The sequence below is a fragment of the Natrix helvetica genome (assembly GCF_964273705.1).
Source record: "Natrix helvetica genome assembly, chromosome: 9".
Taxonomy (NCBI): domain Eukaryota; kingdom Metazoa; phylum Chordata; class Lepidosauria; order Squamata; family Natricidae; genus Natrix; species Natrix helvetica.
In genome coordinates, this window is record NC_138560.1 from 12466934 (window position 1) to 12474548 (window position 7615).

Consider the following 7615-nt stretch of genomic DNA (forward strand, 5'->3'; position numbering starts at 1 on the left):
AAAAAATCCACACAAACATGGTATCTTATATACATTATATGTCCATCCAGTCTGGTGTTCCCTCCACAGTTTGGCAGATTTATATACAAAATAAGGAACAGCAAACTTTTGATCATCTTCATTCTGAGTACTCCAATGGCCAGAAGCAAACTCATACCTACAGCATAGGCTCCAGAAGAACAACTATAACAATGTAAACCAGCTGATATCAAATCATATCACAATCAGCCCTATTTGTTTGTTCATCTATCTCTCGTTGAGTAAAACAAATGTATGACAAACTCAATCTTGTAGATAAGCAAAATACATTTATTGATTATCATTTTCTAGTAATTCCAGAAAAAAAAGCATTCCCCCTTATTGAGCAACTGCTGGTTTGCACTGCTATGAATCAGTCAGGAGCATGAAAAGAGCATAAAAGGAGAAAGCCCAGAAAGCAGAAATAAACCATGTCTGTCTGCAATCATGCTGTTCCTGGATTACAATCAATGAGTCAATTTTAAAACACCCAATAGCTTCAAAGTCTGGTTTGCTATCCTAAAGCAAATTTTAGAACAGCCATTCACTAATTCTATTCATAGAGTAAGAATTAGCAAATCAAAGCCCACAATTTGCTAACTTCATTATTTAAACTCAGAAATCTGATTGGCAGATATTTTGGTTGTAACCTCATCCAGTAACAATACCTAATAATTTAATATAAAAGAACTCCAAATACTCAAGAGGAAAATTGTACATATAATCGCTAGTTGATTTTTTTTTAGTGCATGGTCATTTTCTTTTCAGTCCAAAGAATCAAGCCAAATAATTATATTAAAACCAATAAAACAACTAGCTCCTTGCCAATATATTAAACAATTCATGGCAGACGTGATAAACCTCTGTATTTAAAATCTCTGTCCTGTTTTTAACAATCTTAACTCTAATATTAGCCCCTTTTTAAATTATTTTTTGTGAAAAGCATTTTGAAATTTGCTTTTAGTTTTTTCCCCCCTTCCGTTCCTTCCAAGACAAACAGAGTAACCTAGAATGTCTCTTTGCTGTGTGGGTTATTTTACAAAAGCGGGGGGGGGGGGGGGAATACTGCAGAGCTCATGACAAAATAATGAGAATTGAATCTGTCTGCCTCTTGTGGTCTGGAACATGAAAAGCAAAAAGACTGTATCCTGAAGCTATAAATAATGTCTCCATTCACATTCAAAGCTCAGCAAAGACAAAAATGCAATTCCCAAAGGACAGCTGTGAAGACGGGTTAAAAACCCAAAGTTTTGAGAAAACGTTTTACAGTCCTAGGCAAGATAGTTTTCTACCAAGGCAATCTCTCCTTGGTGCTCTATTTATATTCCTTGAACAGGAAGATATAGGTAGCCCTCGACGTACGGCCTCAATTGAGCCCAAAATTGCTGTTGCTAAGTGAGAGCGTTGTTAAGTGAATTTTGCCCCATTTTACAACCTTTCTTGCCACAGTTGTTAAATGAATGGCTTCAATTAAAGTTAGTAATACAGCTGTTAAGGGAATCTGGCTCTCCCATTCACTTTGCTTGTCAGAAGGTCACGAAAGGTCATCATATCAGTCCGGGACACTGCAACCATCATAAATACGAGACAGTTGCCAAGCATCTGAATTTTGATCACGTACAGTAACCAAGAGTGTGAAAACTGGTCATAAGTCCCTTTTTTCAATGCTATACCTTGGAAAGGTCACTAAATGAATTGTTGTAAGTCGAGATTACCTGTAATTTTAATGGTTAACACCATGTTTTCCCGAAAATAAGACAGAGTCTTATTTTCTTTTGACCCCCAAAATAAGCACTTGGTCTTATTTTCGGGGAGGTCTTAATATTTTTGAGGTGCAGGAGGCAGCGAGTGTGGTCACCTCCTGGCTGTTGCTGTGTTGCAATATTTTCAGGGAGAGCTTGTTTTGGGGGGAGGGCTTATTTCAGTACATGCGCTCAAAAGCCCGATGGGGCTTAGTATCCGGGGAGGTCTTATTTTCGGGGAAACAGGGTACATGGCCAGAGCATCCCAATTAGAGACTATTTTCCAGTCAATCATAGCTTTCCTTGATCAAATTTTAGAAACTTCCTTCTGTTTTGTTGTTGATGTGGATCTAGCTTGTTTCTTCATCAGCACCGCAAATCTTTTCACTTCATCATCAAACTGGCCAAGTTGTAAAAGCAAGGCTGTTCTTTCTAGAAGCCATTACAGTATTTCCATTTTCGGAAATTTGACTTCAGATGTTTCCTAAGAGGAAGGAGCCGTGCTTCTTGAGAAGACGTAAACTGATTCTCCTAAGAAAAACATCTGGGCTGCAATCTGAGCACTTGTTTATAAACAAGATTTGCAACGTCCGTGGTCTGATGATATTTTGCTTTGTTGTTGCTTCCTCAGTCTTCTTTAACTTTAGCATCCTTTTAGCTGCTTTACCCCCATACCCAGAAGAAATGGCATTCCCAGACAGCAAAGTTATCAAGTGGAAAGCAATACCAAAGGGCATTCAATTTCTCCATTGATTTGTACCAGCCAAGACCCAGCAAATTACAATCATGGTTTGGCACTTTCAGAGATTGCTGGAAAAGTTGCAAAATCCTGTGCAGGCAATACCCTGCAATCCTCAGGAGAGACAGATCTCTTCCAAACCAATAGTAAGAAGAAGCAGAAACACGATGAACGGTTGCAGGAACTGGGCGTGACTAGTCTAGTGAAGAGAAAGACCAGGGGAGACTTCATAGTAGTGTTCCAATATTTGGGGGGGGGGGGCTGCCACAGAGAGGAGGGAGTCAAATTATTTTCCAAAGCCCCTGAAGGCCAGACAAGGAATAATGGATGGGAACTGACCAAGGAGAGATTCAAACTAGAAATAAGGAGGAACTTTCTGACAGTGAGAACAATCAAGCCATGGACTAGAAGTTGCCTTTGGAAATTGTAGGTGTTTCATCACTGGAAGCTTTCAAGAAGAGATTGGACTGCCATCTGTCAGAAATGGTATAGGGTCTCCTGCTTGGGTGTGTGTGTTTGGACTAGATGACCTACAATGTTCCTTCCAACTCTGTTAATCTGTAATGGGGTGGCTGAGTGGATGCCATGCTGGCTGAAAATTCTGGGAGTTGGTGCACAAGCCTTTAAAGTTGCAAAGGTTGGACGCCCCTGCTTTAGAGGCAGGTATGTACAGGGTTTTTTTTTTCAGATCAAGAGCCATCCTGGGATCCAGAATGATGGGCTAAGAGCTGCAGTCCCTGCACTGAGTATGCTCAGGGCGCAGTGGACATGCCAAAGCCAAGCTAATGGGGGTAACTGAGATAGCATGCCAATGGAGACCACATGCAATTGATGTGACGTTTCTTTGTATTTAATGTACTTTCTCTTCTGTCTCATGAACACAACATTCCAGCCATTTCTAGAAGGGGAAAGTTGTGTGCCTCTGTTTTAGACACCACAGCCATGATGCCTGGAGTGAAGAAAAAGTCAATAGCAACTGTTTCTACCCATTCTACTATGTCTGGTAGAGTAGGTCCCTTTGGTGGCATTGCTTACCTTCTCCATCAGGGCACCTGTCTTGTGGAATAGCCTCTGCCCTGAGATGGAAGCAGCCCTAACCTTGTTGGCCTTCTGTGAAGACCTGGCTTTCCCCCTGAAATGCAGAGGACAGGATGGAGCTCGGGTGTGGTTTTTATGAGTAACTGATATTGTAATTTTTTTTCAGCTCTATTTCTTCTTAAAGGATTGATATAGCTATTTTATTTATATTTCTTTTCACCATCCAGAGTTTCTTGAGTAGAGGGAGCAGATGAAAAGGAAGGAAGGAAGGAAGGAAGGAAGGGAGGGAGGGAGGGAGGAAGGAAGGAAGGAAGGAAGGAAGGAAGGAAGGAAGGAAGGAAGGAAGGAAGGAAGGAAGGAAGGCTATTCCTAGTTCCCTTCTGCATAATTCATATCATGCCAACCATAACAAACAAAATATGTCTGTCCACAGCAAATTACCCAGCCTGGATTCGACGCGTTATGGGTAATAACTCTAGTAATAGCACTTATATATCACTTCATGCTTTATAGCCCTCTCTATTGCCCCCAACAATCTGTATCCTCCCTTTACCGACCTCAGAAGGATGAAAGGCTGAGTCAACCTTGAACCGATCAGAATTGAACTGCTGGCAGTTGGCAGAATTAGCCTGCAATACTGCAATACTGCATTCTAACCACTGTGCCACCACAGCTCTAATGATGGGAGTTATAGTTCAACCCATGTGGAAATCACCTAGTCAGAAAATGCTGATTTAGAGATTTGTGGTCCACGTATATTAATACATTGTTCCCCAAAACTGAAAGCAAAGAACTCTCACTTCCCTAAAGTGAGTAAAGAGTTAAGATTTCTTTTCAGCTACAAGTCCTGTATGTAACTATTAGTCAAAAGCTGGCATAAATTAAATAATAACTACTCGAGTCCATTTGGAAAAAAATCGATTGCGGTCAGGTTTCTTGCAATGAAACATTACCTTCATGCCTTGTATAATTAGCATCATCAACAGGAGGGTAGTTAGTGTTCTTTTAAGTTCTACAGCATTCCTCAATGAGTAAAGCCCATCTGTTGATCCAGCTAAGCCTTCTGTTTCCAGATAAACATGGAAAGGTTATGCAACAAGCATCTAGTATTGAAATTCAGCACTGGCATATCATGCTGCTTTTTCAAATACGCATACAGAAAAGGAATTTAATAAATGCACAGAGGAATGTGGGCAGTAAAATTGAACAGTGCCTCTAGCCCAGTTCAGACATTAACAATTATGAATAGTTTAACAAATCATGGTTTGCTACTGAATGTTGTACGCAATAGCCCTTTAGACTTATATACCACTCCATACAGCACTCTCCAAATCTAAGAGGTTTACAGAGTCAGCATATTGTCCCCCAACAATCTGGGCCCTCATTTTAACGACCTTGGAAGGACGGAAGGCTGAATCAATCTTGAGCCAGTCAGGATCGAACTCTTGGCAGTTGGAATGCAGAGTTAGCCTGCAATATTGCATTCTAACCACTGAGTCACCAGGGCTCTGGAAGTTAGCAACTGTGACTTGCAATTCACACAGGAGTGGACTGCTATGGGTTCGCCCAGGTTTGGGAGAACCCGTAGCTAATGTTATGGCCAGTTTGGAGAACCTCCAAATCCCACCCCTCCCTGCCCCTCCCCACCATGGCCACGCCCACCCAGAGAACCTGTTGCTGAAATTTTTAAAGCCCACTCCTGAATTCACAGCATCAGGATTCACCCAGTATGCTGTGCCATAAGCCAAAGAAATCATGTTGCAGAGCAACAAATCATGTTATGTCTTTGATTTTCCATCTCCCGCCACTCCTTAGTCCAGTGTTTCTCAAACTTGGCGACTTTAAGTCCTGCGGACTTCAACTCCCAGAATCCCCCAGCCAGCTATGCTGGCTGGGAGATTCTGGGAGTTGAAGTCCACAGGACTTAAAGTCGCCAAGTTTGAGAAACACTGCCTTAGTCCAAAAGAAAGCCCTTTCAAATGGCTTAACTCCACCTCAGCCAACTAGGTCGGGGTTTCCAAAGAACAGCCTGGAAACACCAGATACTACAGTCTCATTGAAATTAAAACAGATCCAGATCCAGTTAGCCTTGCACAGTACACAGGATCTATTTGGCACAGCCAAAAATAAATTTACATGCACCACTTTGTGTTCCGTAGAAGAGAGATATAAATACGATAAAGCGGATGCCTCCCTCTCACTTCTTCAGCGGAGGAAGGAATTACTTTAAATGTTTCCTTAGCTTCCCCTTTCATGCTGTTGTCAGAGAAGAAAGCCTATCTCTCACTTTGACCATGTGTCAAACTCTGGGGCACCTACTGGTATTTCCTTAAAGGGACAGGTTCAAGGTGAAACTGACAAGGCATTTACCCTGTTTGCTGAAACCGGGAAAACCTCTCCAATTTGATTACTGACCACAGGGAAAACACTGTCATCTTCTGTCAGGCACAAGGAACCAAAAGCAACTCAAAGAACTGATCAGAGTGGTAGGTTTATTGTCACTCAGCTAAAGCACTCACTTACACAACTACTAGATAAACACTGCAAAGTTTTCGGGAGGATCTCCCTTCAGCCACTTCCTCCCCCCAAGCCACTCAAGGCTACTCAGTCATTTCACTCCTCCCCTCTATTCAGCCCCTGTAGGAGGAGGAGAAGAGCATGCAGAGCTGGGGTGGGTGGGTGATGGTGGAGTTAAACTAGCCATCACCTTAGAGTCCTTGTATTCCCACAAGCACTGCAAGTGCAACTTCTCCTACATTCCACTGGCCCTTATTTATCTTGTGTGAATTTAGTGTTAAACTTGAGTGGACTAGATTCTTGTGAACAGGGTTAAAATAATCTTGTATATTTATTTCTCCTGCGGGAGCTACATCGGTTGCCGATTTGCTTCCGGGTGCAGTTCAAGTTGCTGGTTGTCACCTTTAAAGCCCTTCATGGCTTGGGACCAGGTGATTTCAGGGACTGTCTCTTGCCAGTCACATCTACCCAACCCATAAGAACAGAGAAGCAGGGAATATTGCGGGTCTCATCCCCGAGGGAGATACATCTGGTGGGACCCAGAAGAAGGGCCTTCTCCGTGGTGGAACATCATCCCCCCCCCAGAGATTAGAATGCCCCCACTCTTTCCGGAATGCGCTAAAGACCTGGTTCTGCCAGCGGGCCTGGGGAACCCAGAGCGGGATGGAGCCCATTAAATGACTCGCGTGATCGGCTGTTGCTGGGATGGGGGCGGGAGGTGGGGGTTGATCTTGTTATATTGTACTACATTAATTTATTTGATTCTTTTTGTTAATTTTTATTGTTTTACATGTGGTCATTTATTCTGTAAGCTGCTTTGAGTCGCCGTGGGCGAATAGGCAGCAATATAAATTAAACAAACAAACAAACAAACAAGCTGAAACCGGTTCTAAAAGGCACTGTAGAGTTGTGGAACCTCTTCCATAGAAGAGGTTAGAACTGGCAGGAGCCAACCCCTGAACTAACCACATCAAGAAGAACATTTGATAGAAAATACCCATTGCTGTAGAATAACAAATTAACCCGCTACTCCATTAAAAAAAAATGAATCCAGTAAGCTTTCAGTTACATTAGAAAGGAAGGATTAAACAATGTAAACCAGAAGAACTTAATTAAAAAAACAAAAAACAAATGAGACTAAGTTTCTGGAAGAACGCTTTCAACTCATTAAGAATTTCATAAAAGTTCATACTCACCCCCCAAAAATGGAGACAATTTCAGGAATCCGATAGGTAATTCATCAGAATCCATCAGTGTAGAATACATGGAAAAGAATGAGAGAAGCAACATATTTAATAGCCAAGCAATCTAGGTTTGAAAAACAGAAGCATTCTTTATTTTTATTTTTAAAAAATTAGATGTCCCGGAGAATGCTAGTTTGGTGGAATGGTTAATGCACCCACCTGGAAACCAGCAGACCATGAGTTCTAGTCCTGAGTTCTAGTCCTGCTGGGTGACCTTGGGCCAATAAGGAGGAGGCAATTGCAAAATCTTGCAAAGAAACTGTATGAACTAGTTTTCAGGAGTCAACGCTGATTCAAATGTCCCAGAGAGATAGCAA

At 41.9% G+C, this 7615-nt stretch overlaps 1 protein-coding gene across 1 annotated transcript in view; it reads right to left on the minus strand.

Annotated features, from left to right (window-relative positions):
- EPB41 (erythrocyte membrane protein band 4.1) overlaps positions 1–7388 on the minus strand; it is a 69237-nt gene extending 61849 nt beyond the window's left edge. Inside the window, exon 1 of the mRNA XM_081962461.1 lies at positions 7251–7388. The gene's annotated coding sequence lies outside the window, so the exon portion shown is untranslated. The remainder of the gene's footprint in view (positions 1–7250) is intronic.
- Between the last annotated feature and the right edge of the window lie 227 nt (positions 7389–7615).